We start from the raw sequence: 20,661 nt of genomic DNA, 5'->3' as shown, positions 1-20,661 counted from the left end.
GACTGCAGGATAAAGGGCAGGCAGGCGACCTGGAATTAGGTGACTGCCAATGTTCTGGATGAACTTTCATGAATAAGCAAGCGATTTTGTGCCTCTGGGGCTCTGTTTCATTGTCAATGAAATGGAGCCATTATTCTCCACCTGTAGTCTATCTCAAGCATTAAGCCAGTGAGCTGAGTCTGTAAGGCCCCTGGCAGAGTGACTGACGTGGGTCTTTGGTATCCTTGCTTCACATGATTGATTTTGAAGATAACCCAGTGTGAAAGCCAGGGTAGATGAAAGAGCCGCGAAAACGCAACATCACAAGGTAGATTTCAAGGGGGGACATAAGCAAAAGAATGGCTGTTCAATCGCTATGTGTAATAATAGTTACAGGATCCTCTTTTTGAAAGGATTCTCCTCCAAATGAAAGGCTCTCAGTGCCTGGGGAGGATGGCGAATTCCAGCTCTGGAGAAGGAACAGCACCATCTCACGCCAGTCAAGGGAGCCAGGGGAAACACCAAGCCTGTGACCAAAAGACTCCAAGGCTGTTATGGGTCCAGAAGGGGGAATTGGGGCTTTACTCACTTAATCCTTGCAACAAAGATAATAATATAAAGGACCACAATACATGAACCATGCTCAAATTCTTGAGTTTATACCTGATGTTTCAAAATGACCACTTTTGGAAGATGCTAGGGAACTAGATATCATTTTCAAAACCACTTAATAAAGGAGGGGGATCAAACCTGTGTCCGACTCTCCCAGGTGAAGAGTTCCTCTGCAGAATCCAGCAGTGAAAGAGGCTCCTCTCACTTCACGTGTTTTTCAGATTTACCCATGTTGAAGCAGGGATCAGAAGAACTCCATTCCTTTTTAGGACTGAACAGCATTGTCTCCTACATTTGGGTCATTGATTCTTCTCTGTATGGAGGATCTCAGCCAATAAATGCAGAGGGCAGGGGAGACGGCCACATACTCGCACACCCCAGGGAATTCATGGGTCTGGCCAGTGGTCGTCTCTGTCTGCTCATGCCACCGAAGACAGGCTGTTGGACATGGTGTGCCCACGAGGTGGTCATCCTTCCAGAGACACAAAACAGAGTCTTGCCAAGCTTCTAGAACTAATGGTCAAATCACAGTAAATGCAGGGGACAATGGAATATGTCTAAGAGCACCACAGGGGACCGTGCTCAATATTCAGAATCTACAAAACAAATGGACCAGTCTCTTCAATCAAAAGAAATTAGGAGAAAGAGAGATAGGGTGGGGGGGGGGTAGAGAGAAGCAGCACATAGAAGAGGAATCTATAGATTAAGAGGCAAGAAAATATGTCAACCATTCAGAATGTGTGAACCTCCCTTGTTTCCCAGATGAAGCAAGCTGTTGTGTGTTTTTATAAAAACAGGAAAATTTGAAAACTGCTCAGATATTGGATATTAAAAAAATTAATGTTAAATTCTTAGCTCTGAAAATGGTAGTATGGTTATTTTAATTGAGGTCAAATTCACAGAGCATAAAATCAATCATTTTAACGTGAATGATTCAGTGGTGTTTAGTAAGTTCACAGTGATCCAGAACGTTTCATCACCCAAAATGAAGCGCCCTTTCCCCCGAAACTGCCCATCTGCGCCATCTCCCTGGGTCACCTATTCTGGCTATTTCACATAACAGATTATACAATTTGTGGCTTTTGTGTAGGCTCCTTTCACTTTACGTGTTTTTGAGATTTACCATGTTGAAGCAGGGTTCAGAACTTGATTCCTTTTTAGGACCGAACAGCATTGTCTCTTACATTTGGGTCATGGATTCATTTTAAGTTACTTTTTGTGTATGGTGTGACGTAGGGGCTCAATTTTATTATTGTGCATATAGACTAGTTTAGAGACATAAACTGTTCACATAGGCATTGAAATGTCTACAGTTTGTCTCAAAATAATCTATGAAAAAGAAGAATGAGGAATATAGATAACATGAGATTGGCTCATGGATTTACCATTGTTGAAGTCAGACAATGAGTACACGGAATTCATCAACCTACTTCTATATTTTCATTTTTTCATATTAAAATGAGGGCATTTTTTTAAAGTATATTTTTTTAGTTGTTGATGGACATTTATTTTATTTACTTACATACATGCAGTGCTGGGAATCAAACCTAGGGCCTCACACCTGTGAGGCAAGCTGAGCTTCAACTCCAGCCCCGATGAGGGCATTGTTTTTAGAGGGATATTCAGAAATATTTGCAGATGAAAATGCATGAGGTCTAAACTTCATTTCAAAATTCTGATTTTGGAGTCAGGATGATGTAAATGAAATGAGATTGTCTATGAGTCGACAGTTATTAGAGTCGTGAGATGATACATGTGGGTTTATTTTTTTAAATATATATTTTTAGTTGTAGATGGACGCAATCCCTTTATTTTACTTTTTTATTTTTATGTGGTGCTGAGGATGGAACCCAGTGCCTCATACATGTGAGGCAAGCTCTCTGCCACTGAGCCACAATCCCAGTTTCATGTGGGTTCATCTTACTGATCTTTCTACTATTGTTAAGTACATTTGAAAGTTTTCCACAATACAGTTCTTTAATGTGATCTATAATTCATTCCCTAAGATTTTACTTAGTAATAATGAGAATCTTTGCAAATGAAGACAAGAGGAGACGGCTGCAGAAGTATTGGTAGCTGATGTTTATCCTCCTGAGAAACCACCAACCTCGGAACTGGATGAAAGAAATATGGTGGATGAGCCAGGTTAAGGAATTAATTCTTCCAGAAAAGAAGGAGTGGCATTTGACTGGGCCTAGAAAAGTGATCACTAAGTGTTTAAGTAGACAGCAGACAGGGGTGAAAGGGACAGAATATTTGACAGGAATGGGGTATAGAAGAGTCCAGGAAATCAGCAACGGACATTGGCGGTTGGCTTTGAATATCATGCCAAAGATGGACTTTCCAATAAGCCAGAGTTGAAAGCTGATGGTCCATGGCTGATATAAAGTCTCTGGCCTGTCTGTGTAATATGTGTGTTTCAATTAAGTCAACATTAATAGAAAAAGAAGATGTAGGAGACTTTACTTAAAAATCTGAATTTCTTTTAAAAAAATATAGAAGATCTAGATGCACTAAGAACACAGGGCCTGCATCCCCCTCACCCCAAGCAGGCCTTTCATACAGACCACACCTTCACTAAGTTCATCCATCCTGTGTCACATGTGGCACAGGAACAGCAGCAGGGCTATTTGTCACCACAGTTTAGCTGGAGTTTTGGGGTTTTTTTCCTCATAATGAGGAATATGCAACTCCTTTGGCCTCTATGGAAAGTGAGAAGGTGAAAGGTGGACACGGGGTCTGAGTGTCTCAGCGAACCCTTGAGACGGCACATTCCTCTGTGGTAGGAAGACAGCTCCACTGGACAGCTCCCAAGGTGTAGAGTGCAGCCACGGGGACAAAGGCCATCTAGGGTGCCAAAGTAACAACGAGGACAGTAACACCCCCAGGAGAGCGCACCGTGCCCTTCCTCCTGCCTTCCAGGTGTTTCAAAACTTTCTTCCAAAGACCCTCTGTCTCTCTTAGGAGGAGGGCATTTTGTGGTGGTGTTCACAGCCAGAGGTTAGTTAAGATCCAAGGAAGACCCCAGAGCTCCAGAACACCAGGCCAGGCACCAACAAGGAAGGGGTGGCTGAGAATTCCCCAAGACTCCTGGATGGTGAGCTGGGGGCTTCCTCCCACGCCCCCACCTGCCACATACTGAATGCACCTGCCTGGCATGCGTCCTGCCCCGACCTCCGTGCAGTTATGTGGGTAGTTTATGTGGGATGTCACGTCTGAGCTGCCTAGGAGGAGGAGGAGCCACCTGGAAGCCGCAGATCTGGAGGTGCGAATTCCTGCGCCCTCAGAACCTTCCAGAAACCCTTCCTAGGGCAGCGGCTTTCCGTGATTGCGATGATACCTTCACAGCATGCCGCCCACAGGCTCTGGGGTCAGCCCAGTCTTGGCTTTCACTGAAGTTAGTGACAAAAGCAGAAAGAGGCTGGTATGTAGGGTTCCAAGCTTGGGAGCGACACTCAAAAGATTGCTGTTCAGAACCTGCCCAGTTCCTGCGCCTCAAACTTCCAGCTGGAGTCTCAATCGCTCGCCTTTGGCTCATTATTGAGGAAACGGCGCCCCCTGCTGGCTCTCCCGACTGCAACCGAACCTGCTTGGCAGTCTGTTCGCGGGGCTGCACCTAGAACAGCCCAGCTCTATTCACATGTCAGAAAGAAGTCCAGCCAGACCACGAGCTTTCCTTTCGTTTGTTCTTTTGCAAATTAACTAGTGCTGAGAAGTTGGGAACATTATCTGACAAATCATTTTTACCAATAATAATAATTACTAATTATCAAACTGTAGAATGTGCCAGGCAGTGAGCTAAATGCCTGATTTATTCAAATCTCTCTAGTTTATTCAATCTCTGAAGATTATTATGCCCATTTTATGGATTAAGAAACTGAAAACACTGATCAATTGGTGTGATTGTCATCTGATAACTTGAGCATTACTTATTTACTGAGCTCACCTGTGCTGGGTGCTGTGGTATCTCCTGTTGTGGAGATGCATGGATTTCCTTAAAAAATAAAATCACAGCACAGCAAGAAGGGGACCAAGCTCTAGTCTGTGCTGCTCTGCCAGGTATTTATATTTGACCTGTTCATCACATCCTCTAGTGGTGAGGACCTACTATGTGCTAGGCCTTTTACTGGAAGCCAGGGAGATGGTGATGGCCAAGCTAGTTCGATGAAGCTTAACCTCTGGGAGCTCATTGCTGGGGGAAGGGACCTAGCAGGGTGGTGGAACTCCCAGCAGCCCCTCCAATTGGGATCAAGTTCAGGGAAGAGAGAGGGCATGCAGAGCCCCGAGTGAGATGGTGTGTTTGGGAGGCCTGACTGGGATGTCACGTCTGAGCTGCCTAGGAAGGCCGGGAGCACAGAGGGCCACGTGGAGAGAGGACAGAAGAATGGCCCAGCTGGGAGAAGGTTCAGGTCAAGGAGCAGGTGGGAGCAGGATTCTGTGCAAAGGACCCTCAGAGAGGAAGATGAGGCAGTGGAGCAAATGGAGGGCTTGAAACTTCAGGCGTGGAGCTAGCTGTGGAGACCACGAGCTCTGCTTTGCCTCTCCTCCCTCACACTCCAGGCTCTCCATGAAGTGCAGTCTGCCCTCCATAGCCACGGGCTCCACATCCATGGATTCAACCAACCAGGAGTTGAACACATTGTGGGGGGAATGTGCCTGCACTGAATACCTGCAGGCATTTTTTCTTGTCATTATTCCCTAAATGATGTGGATCAACCGCTATTTGCCCAGCCTTCACTTCCTGCTAAGTATCATAGGCCACGAGCGGAATTAGAGGATATGGGAGGATGTGGGTAGTTATGTGCAAATGCTGCTCCATTTTGTAAAACGGACTTCAGCATCAGGATTTGGTGTCCGCAGGGCTCCTAGAACTGATTCCCTCTGCATACCAAGGGATGACTGTACAATAAAAAATAAATTAGCAGAAAAACAAAATGAAGAAAGCAAGACATGAAAACATGGCACAAATTTGCTATAGCCAGACTCAACAGATAAGAAATCACTCACACTGCTGTTACCGTACTCCCTCATCAGGGAGAGTTTGCTCACAGGTACTTACCAAGGACCCATTTTGAGAAGACTGCTTTGGAGCCCCAGTGAGCCACAGCATCTGTGTCAGAAAGGGTTAAGAGTCATTCAGCCAGGGGCCAAGGAGAAAACACCAGGTGGAGGGCATCGTGGGCAGATGCAGAGCTGCAGAAGCTGGCTGGTGTGTTTGGGGACTGACAGATTGGCTAGGTGGGCTGGCGAGGTCAGAGGTGGGGCATGCAGGCAGGCTGCAGTCCTGGGGGCGCTGTTGGCTGTGATAACGACTTGAGCCATAAGAACTATCCTGAGTAGGTCTTAAGTCTCAAAAGCACATGCAAACCCAGCCAAGCTCTGCCCCACCAGCATCCACTGCTGTTTTACCCATTGGATTTTTAACCTCAGCACACCTCTTGCCCAGCCAAAAGAGAGGAAGGAACGGAAAGCACTGGCCTTCATGAGATCAATACAACTGACCCTTGAACAACAGGGTTTGAATTGTCCAGGCCCACTTAGACTTGGGTTGTTTTGTTTTGTTGAAATTTGTGATCATTTTGACAAAACTCAGGTGGTCAAGAATTAACACTGCATAGCCTAGAACTATCAAAAACAGTTAAGAAAAGCTACAGTTAGGTATGTCATAAATGCATAAATTAGATCCATAACAGTCTAGGTTATAATCACTACTATAAGACATACACAAATCTATTATAGACAGTTAAAATTTAACAAAACTTTCACAAACACTTACGGACCACCCACGGCACCATTCACAGCTGAGAGAAATGTAAACAAACATAAAGATGCGGCACTACATCATAATGGCAGGAAGTTGACTGTGGTACACAGACCGAAATGCTGTGATCATTTCGTAGCCACCTCCTGTTGCTATGGCACTGAGCTCAAGTGTGCTGAATAGCCTCTTAAACACCGTGGGATGCCAATCATCTCTGTACGAGCAGTTCATCTCCTCGGTAAATTGTGTGTTGCAGTAAAAAGTGATCTCTTGTGTTCTCCATTATTATTATTATTTTTTTCTCTCCTTTTTTTTTTCTTTTTTTTCTCCATTATTTTTAACCACGTATTCTGCATACACAAAATACAAGTTGATCCACTGTTTTGTTATCGCTAAGGCTTCCAGTCAACAGCAGGTTACTAGGAGTTAAGTTTGGGGGAGTCCAAAGCTGTGTTTGGAACTTAGACTGTGCTCAACCCCTGCATTGTTCAGGGGTCAACGGCGGCTGTCCACACCTTCGTTATGGAACTCAGCAACACAGGAGCTGAAGAACTTGAACCGGGAGGCGTGCCCTAGACTGGATAGTAATCATTGGACCCCATCACTGGGATTTCATTTTATCATCCCAAGTATAATAGAGGCTCCTCGAGGGTAAAATTAAACCCTAAGTATAATGGAAATAGTTTTCATTTCCAAGCCCTGGATCCAAATGTCTGTCAAGCTTTATTCATGAATGAAGAAAGGGCCTCACCCAATTCACACGAGGAAGCCAACGGCAGCTACTGGGTTCCACTTGGGCCACCTGTGCCCTGAGGCTTCTGCTGCCCACACCAGCCTCTTGTGGGGTTGGGGAGCCAGGTGAGCTCATGGAGGAACAAAGTGCAGCTGGAGGGTACACATTCAACATCACTAAACATTTCCACAGCCAGAAAAGCAATGACCAGCAAGCCTCTTGCAGTTTTTATTGAAGTGGAAATAAAAAACTAAATGACTTAAAAAAAAAAAAAGATCTGTAAGCTAAGTGGCTAAGGAAACTAAAACTAGATCATTTTAAAAGGATCCAGCAGACGTGGCAGATGAAAAGTCTGATCCAGCTTTGCCATCACTGGTCACCGCCACTCATGGAGCACGTATTCAGTGCCTTGTCTGCGCCATCGCAGTCTAATCTTTATAACCCCAGAAAGCAGGTTTGCATATTCCCATTTTGCAGATGGAAAAGCTGAGGATCAGGAAAGTTAAATGAATTGCCTTGCATCTGGAGCTAGTAAGAGGAAAATTCAGAAACGGAGCCCAAGTTTGTTGGGATTCAGAGCCTGAATGCTCAAGGTCATTGTTGCCTCCCAAGCCAATGGCAGACAATGCTGTGGCCAGGGAAGCGGAGGTGACAGGGTCCTTGGAAGGCAGCCTAGTATGTCTCTGTGACTCCTGATGTTGGGAGAGCCAGTTCCTGATGTGTCTAAAATGTCGCAATTCTTCTTTAGGCACCAAGTAAATGGAGAACCCCCTCCCACAGCTCCTCTCGAGTAGCTTATGATAAATTATCTGGTTGGACATGGGTGAGTTTATCTAGCAAAGGAATGTTCCACCTGATTCCTTAAAAAGTGCTCATCAGGACAGGAAATCCTCTCTGGAGGCTGGGTGGGCCTCCCTCCTAGCACCCTGCAATGTGCAGCCCACAGACGGGGTTGATACAAATCACTGGCTAAGATGAAGGTGACCTTGGCTAGGTCACTGTGGTTCTGATGATCGGCCATACCCAGGGGGAGATCTGAAAACCAGCCTCAGCTCTCGCCCTGAAGAAGGCGTCCTGGAAGGGCTGTTCCCGGAGGCAGCCACCAACAATTCACTCAGCTGCATCGATCACTCCTTAGGCCTTCTGTGCACAGTCACAGTGGTGCACAGTCACAGTGGCACTGTGGAAATACCCCCCACACCCACTTCGCAGGAACACTTGATAATAAACGAGTCAAGTCCTTGTCCTTTTAAAATGCACACTTGGGAGGCAGAGAGACAGTAAGGAAGCTATTCCATAGTCAATGAGGTGACTCCTGACAGTGGTTAGCATGGGGGAGGACACAAATGGGGTGATGAGTCCGAGAACAACCATGGGGACTCACCTGGCCTCAATCTGGGTGATCTCTCCAGCAGACAGTTTGCCGTGGTGAGGGCAAACCTGGAAAAAGGAGAAAGTTATGGGGGTGTGCCCCTGGGGCTAAAAACAGGGGGGCTCTGTTTCTACCCTAAGGCCTAAAAGGGCAAGGGAAGAGCAGTTTCCAGAACCTGCAACAAGAGGTCACTGAAGAGTCCCTTCTTGACAGGAGTAGTGACCTTCGGAAGAGACACAGCCAACCAGAGGGACCCAGCAGAGAAGAAGCGGGATAACAGTCAGGACTCTCTCCCTGGGCCCTCCCTGGGAGGCTTCCCTTGCAGGAGGAATTTCTCTGGATGTGAGGCTTGAGGAAGCCAGGGTAGAAGGTCAAGATGGCCCGCTGACAGCCAGGCTCAAGACCATGGTCCTCCCACAGTGACACACACACACTCTTCAAGGACAGGGGCTTAACAGTCCCCCTGGGACCTGACCCGAGCGAAAGGGAATATGTGCAAACCAGGTCAATTTGAAAAGGGTGAACTTCAGCTTCCTTCCCTGCTGGAGGGAAGTATTCCTTAGACCTTGAGGATGACCTTGGGCATCAATATTGGCAAGCCTAAGTTTTCTCATTCCCCAAAAGGGGGCCTTAGGCTCAATGACCTCCAGGTCCCAGATAATGCTGGGCAGAGGAGGAGGCACAGGCTCTGGGTCAGGCAGCTGTTGACTTCAAACCTTTTGTACCACAACAGTCAGCTGACCTTGTGCTTGGGCCGAGGCTGGGTCTCAGCTTCCCTCTCAACAGGGGTGACAATACCTATGGCTCTTCCACTTTCTAGCCAGGGAGCCTGGGTAAGTCACTTACACTCTGTAAGCCTCTACTCCCTTTTCTGTAAAACAAGGTCAAAAATGCTACATTCCCCCTTAGTGTTTTTTTGCCAGGATCTAATGAAATAATATATATTAATCACTTAAATTACAAAGAGCTTTCCAGAATGTTCTATGAGATTTTTCTGAGTACTTTTAGTTCAATGAAGTTACCTGGGGTTGTTATATATACTGTTGCCAGAATTTTCACTGTATGGGAATTGTACCCATAAGTCCCTAATATGTCCTTGCTCAGGGTGACAAGCATCCAAGATGGCAGGCTGTGTGTGCCACAGAGCACACCAGAAGAGCACTAATCCCAACTCTCAGCATCTCATTTTAGGGCCTTCACTGCTTTTTTAGCCCCCTGGTATGACTTGGTATGAAGCACTAGAAATTCAGGTGACCGAGGAGGGAGCTGCTAATTTAAATGAATGGCTTTGGCAAAAAGAGCCCCCTGAAGAACTCAGAGGGAGATAATGGCTGCCCTGTTTGGAGGCTGGAGTCTGGAGCTGTTTACTGCCTCCAGGGCCAAGCATCGCTATAGCAACAAATGACTTGGCAACAGCTTTGAACAGACTGCTTCTTCGAAAGAGTTTACATAATAGGGATTACTCAGGTTCTTTCTGAAAGGGATAACATAAGGACTTTTTTATCCCCTCTTCTCAAACATAAGGACATTTGAAAGAATAATCCTTTTTCAAAAACTGTACAATAGAGGGGGAAGGACTAGAAGGCTTTGCACTAAAATGTTAGCAGTTAAGTTTCCTAAGTAGAGATTACAGGGGTTTTTTTTGTTTGTTTGTTTTGTTTTGTTTTTGTGGGTTTTTTTGGACACTATTCTGAGTCTTCCATGATGCGCATTTGGTTTTTGTTGTTTTATTTTTTTCTTTTTATTTAAATAGTGTTCCCATTCACTTCTAAATAACATCAATGTATTTTTTTAAATTTTATTTTTTAGTTATAGTTGGCCACAATATCTTTATTTTATTTATGTATATTTTATGTGGTGCTGAGGATCGAACCCAGGACCTCACACATGCTAGGTGAGTGCTCTACCGCTGAGCCATAATCCCAACCCAACATCAATGTATTTTATTCATTCTTCTTTCCCACTAACCCATAATATATTTGTGAAATTAAAATTAAATATTTAGATTTCTTTATTAAATTTATTTTTAAGCTAGTAATGAAATGTAAAAGATATACATTATAGGGGTAACAATTGATATTTTGGTACATATATATCTTTAATGTTTAAACAAATTAAACATATCTATCTCCTCAACCAAGTATCATTTCTTTATGATAAAAGGTTTCAGTTTTGTACTAGAAATAAATTTACATTAAAAGCAATAAATAGATCATGATAAGGCATAAGACTAGAAATGTGGAAATGATATTTGGGGCCCAAGTAAGGGTTAGACCTGGCCTTGATGGAGAAGGATACATACGGGTTTCACAGCACCAGGGTCTTCTAGCTTTTGCTGGCTTGACTAAGAAAAGCAGCTTGAAGGTTAATGTATGACACATGGCCAGGTTACATCTTGCTGAGGGGACACTTGGATCCTGTTGTCCTTGGAATGCAAAAAAAGGGGCCCCACCAATGCCCACTCCCATCTTTCACCACCTCTTCATTCAGCAGTACATGCAGTGATTGTCCTAAGGAAATCAAATCCATGTTTCATTGTGGAAAGTAGAAACTGATTAATAGGAAAAAAAATGTTAGTTGTTAAGGTGTGATGTGAGGATTTACCCAGGATCTCATGGCCTTGGAGGAAAAGGAGATTGAAGAGACAGCTAGCATGAAGTGTGGATGTTGACTTTTATATTATGGATGTACCAGTCAGCTCTCCTTCACTGTGACAAAATACTTGAGAGAAACAACTTAAAAGGAGGAAAGGCTTATTTTGGATCATGGTTTCAGATGTTTCATTCCATAGTTGCCTGGCCATGTTGCTTTGGGCCTGTGGCAGGACATTACCTCATGGCAGGAACATATTCTATTTTGTGATAGAAGAGGCTATTCACCTCATGGCAGCCAGGAAGCAGAGATAGTGAAATTAAGAGCTGGGATCTCAATATGCCCTTCAAGGTCAAGAGCTGGGGTCTCAATATGCCCTTCAAGGTCAAGTCCCAATGACTTAACTTCCTCCCACTAGGCCCCACCTGCAAAAGGTCCCACCACCTCCTTAGAGCACCAAGCCATAAGAGTGAATTTGGTGATTCGTGAAAATCTAAATGTTTTTCTCTAAAATGCTTTTTCCAGTAAATAATAAAATTGTTTCAAATTTTTGAAAATAAGATGGTAATATTTCCATGTGCATTTATTAAGCTACTTCTGTATACTAGGCATTCATTTGAAGGAACTCATAGTTGTGCATTAAAAATGTAAGCAACTATGCCATGCTACATTTACAAACCATGCAGTAGTCAAACACTAGTTTTGGGATCAGACTTGCTTCTGAATCCAGTTATGCAAATAATCAATCGTGTGACCTTCAGCCGATTGCTCAAGCTTAGAAAGTAGAAAGTGCAGCTGGAGTTTGCACCCTTGCATTTGTGACCCTGGAGCCCTGAGATCCTTCAATCAAATGGGCATGGACTGGAAGGATTTGTGGCTTTGGGTGGAATCCCCAGATTCCTCTGATCTCTTCAGACAGCTGCAGTTCTTGCTCCAGCTGCTGTTCTGGCTGGGTCGTGTTCTGCCCACAGGCCCCTGTGCCTGAGTGTCCAGGCTTTGGGACACTGTTTGCTTATGCTTTCCCACCTGTCTCCATTTTTAATTTTGTCAGAGCCATGAATTAAGCAGGAAACAGATCTGATTTATTAATTCCATTCCTGCTCCACGATTGTGCCCAGAGGCTTGTAGACACACACTGTAAATCACAAAGAGTAATAATAATAATAATAAAGGGCTTTCTGTTGAAAGCTGCCTTGGGGACATCTGTCAACTTGTCGGGGACCCCCAGAGAGCCAACTTCTTCTTTTGCCATTCCAGAATCAACCACAGGAAGAGGCATCAGTAAGTGACAGGAACTTTAGGGCTGAGTGGAGAACAGTCCCTAGTCCATCGGCTTTCTGGACTAGCCTGCAACTTCTTCTCCTTCTTTTCTACAAAGAAGGGGCTCACACATTAACATGTCGAGTTCTTGGCACAGAAGATCAAATGCAATCCTCGCAATAGCATTACTGGATAAATGCCAAATTATCCTCATTTTACACACGAGGGCACTGAAGACTTAGGATGAGTACCTGTAAAATATACAGTTTCTACATCGTAGAGGTAGTGTTTAAATGCAAAGCCCTACTCATCCAAAGCCAGTGTTCGTTCAAACCCACTTGAATGTTCCTTCTTGAATGTCCTTTTGAGCATCCCAGACTGAGTCCCAAAGTGTGGTCTTGGTGCAGGAGAGAATCAGGCCAGTGAGAATGCTCTTAAATATGCTTTGTCCTCACTCTGAGCCAAGCACTGAACTAAAGGCAGTCGCCCCCTTATCTGTACTTCCCCTTCTGTGGTTGTTGTGTTCCGTGGGACATTCTGAAATGTCCCCCAAAGCTCAGGTGTTCAAGGCTTGGTCTCCAGGGCAGCAGAGTTAGAGGTGGGGCTGTGGGAAGAGACTGGATCAGGAGGGCTCTGACCTCATTAATGAACTAAGCCCAACCCTTGATGGACCCATGATTTGCCAGTCTGTTGGGAGGAGGTGGAGCTTGGGTAGCCTTAGGTCCCTGAGGGCCTGCCCTAGAATATTTCTTCTCTCTTGCCCCCTCTTCTCTGCCTCTCTGCCTCATGGTGACTGCTTTCCTCGCCACGTGCTCCCCGCCATGATGTTCTGCTTCACCACAGGCCCAAAAACAACAGAGCCAAGGGACCATGGAACGAAATCTCTGAAATCATGAGCCTAGATAAAATGTTTCTCCTTGTAAGTGGCTCATCTCAGGTATTTTGTCACAGTGACAGAGAGCTGACGAACACAGTGTGTGACCACTCTCATGGTGATCACAATATTAAGTAAAAATTTCCAGAATAACCAATTTAAGTTTTAAATACCTTTTATTACTACATATAATTATAAAAATAACAAAATTCTATTTTGTTATTGTCGCTGTTAATCTCTTAGTATACTCAATTAAACCTTATCATAGGTCTGTATGTATGCAGGAAAACCCACAACATACATAGGGTTTGCCATCTCATTTCCATCCCTTCTGCCACCATTTTGAAGAAGGAGCGGTCATCTTTTGTGTGGGCTACTGCGATACATGCTACCCTGGACGCCTCCTCTCTGTTCTTCCCCCTTCTCACTATGTTCTTCCTCCTGAAGTCACGGTCATCTTTTCAAACCACAAATAGGTTCCTATTGCCCACCACTGTTCCATGAGAACTCTCATGGTAGTTTCTGTCCTGTACCAGGTCAGAGGTCACATCCTTGACACCTTAGATGACCCCGGGCCCATCTGCTCTTGGCCTCTCCTTGCCTGGGCCAGCCTTGTTCCTCTGCTCCAGTGAGGCTGCTTCTTCTCAGTGCCCTGCAGGATGCAGTTCCCTCCACCTGAAATGCTCTCTCCTCCTCATCAGTGCCCAGAAGTCTCTTCCTCAGGGAGGCCTTTTGTAAAAGCCACCCTGGCCATGTCACATCCCCTCATGACATGCCTCCCTCCTATGCAGGGTCTAATTAAACTGCCTCTTAACATTCATAGCCACGTGCCTCATAAGAATGCCTAGCGACGTCCTAGCTGTCTTGGTCATTCTGTGATGCCCAAATCACAAAGACTCGCCTAAAGACCCATTTCTCAGAATGCCCCTCGCTGTCTAGCGCTTTATGGTGGTCTTTGTGGTCTTTGAATTCGGTTTGTCTCCATCAGTCCACAGGCCCTGTATTAAAAAGAGACCTGTGGGTTTAGATTTACCACCCTGCACCTAAAACTCGGCACAGTGTCTGACACACAAGAGATTCTTGAGAAAGACCCACTGCATGAATAAATCCATGTGCACAGTCAGTTTCCAGAAGCAGGAGTCCTTTTTCCTTGCCTAGGCTCTTAGAGTTGAAAGTTCAAAACATTGGCCTTTGTTTGGTGGGATTTTACTGAAACCGATGGTTTGTCAAAACCTCCCAGCAGTGAACACTATTTTTTCCTCTGCAAGAGATGGTCAGCAGAGGGCCCCCCAGGAGCAATTATTGAGGTCCAGTCAGTGAAAGCATAAGTCAGCTGGGAGACAGCAGATCCTGTTCCCGAATCTGTGGACCCTTGAGCAGCTCAGAGACCACCAGCAGGCCCTACAGTGCAGTGGCACTCTAGCCCAACACCCAGAAACCATTTGGTCTATTCTCCAAAACAGAACTCGGAGGGCAGAAGGGCAGAGCCCTCTGCAGATTAGTTGAATGCAAACCCACAGCTTGCTTCTGCAATTGTCAGTTGCATGCTAAGCAACTTGTAATCAAGATCTCACACTGCTTGGTAGAGTCATGCCCGAGTGTCAGGGGAGACTCGCTTTCTGTGGGGGCCACTTTCCGCTTGCCAGTCAGTAGTTTTATTTCCATTTTAATTTTCAGAGCATCTGCCCCCCAGCCACAGCCTGTGGTTTGGAATTCATGACTCTGTTGTGTGTTTACGCTCTACGCTTGCTTGTAATTGACAAATTTAAATTCTGGTCATATTTCATTTATTACGCAGACCCAGGGAAAAAATCCTAGGCGAAAACCTAATTATAGGGAAAGTGCCACAAGGTAATTGCTGTGAAGGAACTCCTGCCGTGGCAGGGCTGAATATTTCATCCACCCATAAAATGATTATGCTGACAAGATTCTGAAAAATAATAAAATCTGTTTAATAAAAAAGAAGCAAAATATCAGTGTTTTTACACACAAAGTATTAAAACATCCTTCATTTTGGACAGATCCTAAGTCATTTGATTTTTATTCAAATCATGACCCACAGCCCTGATAGTTCTTTAATCCAAGACTGGAGTACTGCAATCCTTCCACACGAGGCTGTTTGGAAGCTTTGGGGCCTGGTGTGGGCTTTCAGAATCCACTTTTTATTGCTCTAGTGGATCTTTGGAAGATGCTCCAGGATCAGAAAACAGACAAAACAGGATGAAGGGCGGGGGGCAGTGCCCTTAGATTGGACTGCTGTGTCTAGATTGCTACAGCACATCCACTCTCTCCCCAGCTGCCTTGCAACTGCCCCTCCTTTAGAGGGCTCAGGAAGCATGAAAATGTGGCTTCTGCTACCAAAGCTTTGCTGAGAGTCCTGCAAGGTGGTGTCAGGGGGCAATGCACATCTTGGCTTCTCAGACCATCCAAGACACTACAGCAGTGCTCCATCTATTCATTCAGCTACTCAACAGAGACATTTTGAGCACATACTCTGTGCCAGGAATTGTGCTAGGTACAGAGTAGATGAGGGAGAATAAGACAATCCATTCCCTCCCTTAATTAGAAGTACATCATAGAAAAAGAGACAAAGCTAAAACCCAAGCCGAGAGAAATAAAAACATAAACAACAATATAACCAATTAAATCAGGTAGCATATGGAAACAAAGAAGCCACTCATCTAAGAGAATGTACCCTAAAACATGAAAAGAAGCCCCTTGGGAGGCTCAAAAGGAAGCAATTGCAGAACCACTGTTGGCATGGACCAGGGTTGAAAGGAGGGGGAGGAAGGGCCTGGCACCATGCAGACCAGGGCAAGAGGGCAGCGTTTGTTCCAGGTTCTAGAAGGAACAATGGGAGCAACTGAAGGACGTGATCCAATGTACACATTCAAAAGCTTGCCCTTGTAGTGTGTAGAGAGAATCGTAGAAGACAAGAGTCTCAGTGAGAAGCCAGTAAGGATGCACTTGCAAGCAGCTCAGGTGGCGGGGCCGATGTCCTGAACCAGGGGCATGGCATCAGAGGTAGTAAAGTTCTGAGTATAAAATGTACATCTAAAATAGATATATTTTAAAAATCAAACCACTTCTCAGTCTCTAGCTCTTGGCTCTCCATTATGATGGCAAATAAAACTAGAGACCAAAGAAATAAAATAAAACAAAGGCCAGGAAACAGAAGAAATAAGACCTAAGTTAAAATGAGGCTGGTGCACCCATCCCTCCCTCCCCCACCTGAGAGCACAGCAGACCCTGTGAGTTGTTTCCGGCTGGCCCAGGGAAGGCCTTGCAGACCATATACTTTCCTCTCTCATTAAGTGGACCTTATTTAGATCTAAAATTATGTAAATAAACGTTTTGAATGCACTGAATCCTGGCATCAGAGCCAAGGTGAGTTTCCATGGTGCTCCTGCACTTGTGGCTTATGAATGCCCAGGAAGCTGAAGTCAGTGTTCCGCCAAGCAGGGCACACAGACCACGTGGGGTACAAGAGCAGGTGGTGTAAAGGTACAAATCTGGGGAGCCCCACCTTAGGTTTACTAAAGCAGAGTCTTTGAGGTAGGCTTCCAAACCTGCCTTTCACAAGCTCCCTGAGTTAACTGACATACAGCATAAAGCTCAAGAAGGTCTGCTTTAAAGTGATTGATGTACCATGCTGAGATGTGACCTGAAGATAAAATAGATAGGGTTAGGGTGAAAATTGTAGCTGGCCTAAATAAATAAACACAAAGAAATAAAACCCCCTTAAACCTTATAATCATAAATGCTAATAATGATTGTTAACATTTTGGTGAAATTCTTCCAAACTTAACCTTCACACACATTCAGTCCTTTCTTCATAAGGAAAGATGAGTGCACTCTTACATTCTAGTGTAACTAACTTCATAAACACGTCATATGTCTTTTCATAAAGAGGCTCATTCTTCATTGCACAGCGGGCTGCTGAGGGTGCGGTGTGGGGTGGGGCAGTGCTCAGAGGCAGAGGACCTTGGATCAGGATCTATGCCTTTAATAAACAGAAAATATCGTTATGGGGTGGATGGCTGACATAATAGAATTAGAAACATGCTTTTATTTGGGGACAGAGACAGGTGTTCTCTGATTGGTGGATCTCTGGAAATAAACACAACTTGTGTCATGAACATGCCTGACTGGAGGAAGGCATCATCTAAAGCAGAGCACAAAGAGTTTGCAGACAAAAAGACAGGCAGGCAACAGTGACAACACACTGCCTTGTTGAAACCATCAGCGTCTGTCCATCGCTGTCTCAAACACCCAGAAGGAAGAGGAGAGCCCGTGCTACCTGGTAAGTGCATCCAGGCTCCTATTCTGAACATCACCTTGGAAGCCTCAGCATCTCAGGCTTACAAACCTTCTGAATCCCAGGGCTCCACACTGTTTGCCTTTCTTCTTTCTTGGCTGAAGTATGCAGGGTTAAGACTCGCCAGATTTAGTAAATAAATAGCAGGATTTCCAGTTTCATTTCTGAATCTGAGTGCCACACGACACTCAGGACAAACGTACTATAACAATCATTATTTCTCTGAAACTTGAATTTAACTGGGTGTCCTTTTTTTTTTTTTTTCTTTTTCTTTTCTTTTTCTGGCAACCTTACTTGGTTAGCTTCCTATTTTAGAGGGAAATGTTGATACAGAACTGTAATTTCTTAGAAGTAAAAACACCTCAGCTAACCTAGGAGCAAGGTAGGTTTTTGGTAATATCTTTTTGTGTTGCAGAGTGTTTTCTTCTCTCCTGGAGGGAAAGAACATGCTTCTAATATAACATCAGCTACTTGAAGACAAGAGTGGCAGCAAATCCAACTTTCATTTTAGATCACAGAGGCTGTGATCTGCTTGTTTCTTACTTCCTTTATGTGGCTGGCCAGGGGAAATCACTGGTTGAATACAGAGGGGTGTCTTTGATCTTTCCAAGGTGGTCCTGCTTCTCTGGTAAGAATCCAAGTATGTGCAGGGTTGCTACTTCCAAAATTTGTGAAGACTGGATTGTTCAGAAGGGAGTTGGCGCTCTGGCAGCAGCAGGCCCTTAGATACCCAGGCCAGGACTTTTAATTGATAATGAGCAGGCAGAGGAGGGAAATGGGAGCCCTGAGATCCAGTGGAAGAAGTGAGATAATTTACTCAATTTGTTTTCCTGGAAACCAGGACTTTGTGTCAATGATTTGTAATAAAGCTAACTGAGGCACAGACTTGGCTCCATAAAATGCTTAATCGCCCAGTTTTGATAACTGCCATTCTCTTTAGGGGGGAATTTACTAGCCTTTTAATCTCCTTCATTTGATTAACATTAGAATCAACAACAGCAACACAACCTGTGTTGGGTTCCAGGAAACTGTTGTATTCACAGACTGATTGAAGAAGACAGATTTTTTTTTAAGGGTCTTAACTATAATAGTCTCACACATTAAGTAGTATATCATGCTTTTAAAGTTTTATCTTATTAGGGAAAAACCAAAAAGACAGATGTATAGTTGTTTAAGGAGGTAAAAACACAACAATAAGTAGTCATCATTCCTCCAAGATAATTTTATGGATGAAAATACATTATTATAGTTTTTTCTGAGTTTTTAATCTGTTTTTTCCTCTTATAACACTTAGTTAAAAGAAACACAAAGTTGAAACTTCTTTGTGAATGAACAGCTCAATGAGGTCCTGTTTCAAATGCAGTCATTTGAATCTATTTATAAGAAAAAAATCAGAGCTTTGGGGTGGGTAGACGGGACTTTAGATCCCATGAAAAGTTCTGTGAGTCTGGTAAGGTAGATCCTAGCCATGGGTTAGGCAGGGCAGTTCCTGAAAATTCCTGGTTCATTCTTGAAACAGTTCCATGAGCTTGGGAGCTTGGGACACCATGTCCTGCCTAAGCCAGCTCTGCCATCGCTTGATCTTCAGGGTCCTCGGTCTTAATGCTATGCGCCCTCACCTACTGTTTTCATCAACTTCTCCCAAATAGCTTATTTTCTTCTGCTGTTATCTACAGGGTGCTTCCAAACATACAGAGGGAATCCTGTAGGTCTGGGGAAAAGTCTTCTTTTGTCTGCATCGAAATAAGGATATATCTGGTAAACTTTCTGTTAGGTTAGCCTTATTCTGAAATTGTATTCTTCCTTTTATTTTTCCTGTTGTTTTGATGTTAAATTAAATTACCCTTGCTTTTATAAAACAGCAATGCCGGCTCTTGTATTTATTTGTATTGTTAATGTCCTTAATTCAGCCCAAGGCAGGTGGCACTCTGTTCTACAAGGCAACATATCATAGAGGAAATAATGGAAGGACCCAGAATCGCACAAATAGGATGTACAAGGTTCTGTCCTTTCCTGGCCTTGAACCCTTGAGCAGGAACTGAGGTGAGATTAAGTTTCTTTGTCCACAGATTGGGTTATCAGAAAATTAAAGCTTCTGACATACATATGACACACAGTGGGTATCCAAAGAGTTTTGTTCTGTTGAGCCTTTTTTATACCTTACTCAGCACTCAGAGTATTACATGAAACACACTCAACACACATACAGAAACAAATACCACCAGTGCTTACATTTAAACTATCATGCGAAGCATGCATCAGCACAGAGGCTTGTGTGAAACTGCAGAGTTGGGTAAGGTTGATTCAAGAAGCTGCCTATGGGATTTTGAAAGGAACATACAGCACATTGAGAATTAAGAAGTCTTAGAAGGGGAAGAATTATTGGAGAGTATAAAATGCTAAATTCTAAAAAGCAGGGAACATGTCCCACCAGTAATATGAGGGATATCTACATGTGGCAACATAGGCATTAAACAATGTACACCCAAGCAATGAGAGTTATTCCTCTTTCAGCTCTTTAAAAATCTTTGATTTTATTCAGAAGAATGTCTGTTTTCCCTACACTGCCTTTTACACTTCTCTAACATTAAGACCCTATATATTTTTTTTTTTTTTTGAGAGAGAGAGAGACAGAATTTTTTAATATTTATTTTTTAGTTTTCGGCAGACACAACATCTTTCTTTGTATGTGGTGCTGAGGATCGAACTGGGTTCGCACGCATGCCAGGTGAGCACGCTACCGCTTGAGCCACATCCCCAGTCCAAGACCCTATTTTAACAAAGATCCCTCATTGATCAGGAAACAAGCTCATCTAATTATTTAAAATACTGTCTTATTTTCATTGTCTTTATTTTCCCTCTAACCTTCTGTTAATGTTTTATTCCATTTACACTGATGACCTACAGATTTAAAAGTAAACTTAAAATTTCAAAGGAAGTAAATTTTAAAATATAGAGGTAATAATAGTAATGTCAGTAGTACGAGGTTATGTCAAGCAGACATTACCCTGACCATCCCTGGGTGAAATCTGGAAAATACTGGTATGGCCCATGTGTCTCACCTAGCTTTGGGTTAGATAATAAATTCTCCATTGTTAAAATGAATAATAACGAACCGGCTACTCTGTGGCTTGTCAGGAAAGCACTGGTTCAAGTGGCT

The sequence above is a fragment of the Callospermophilus lateralis genome, chromosome 5, assembly GCF_048772815.1.
Source record: "Callospermophilus lateralis isolate mCalLat2 chromosome 5, mCalLat2.hap1, whole genome shotgun sequence".
NCBI classification, from domain to species: Eukaryota; Metazoa; Chordata; class Mammalia; order Rodentia; family Sciuridae; genus Callospermophilus; species Callospermophilus lateralis.
This window is presented reverse-complemented; position numbering follows the sequence as displayed.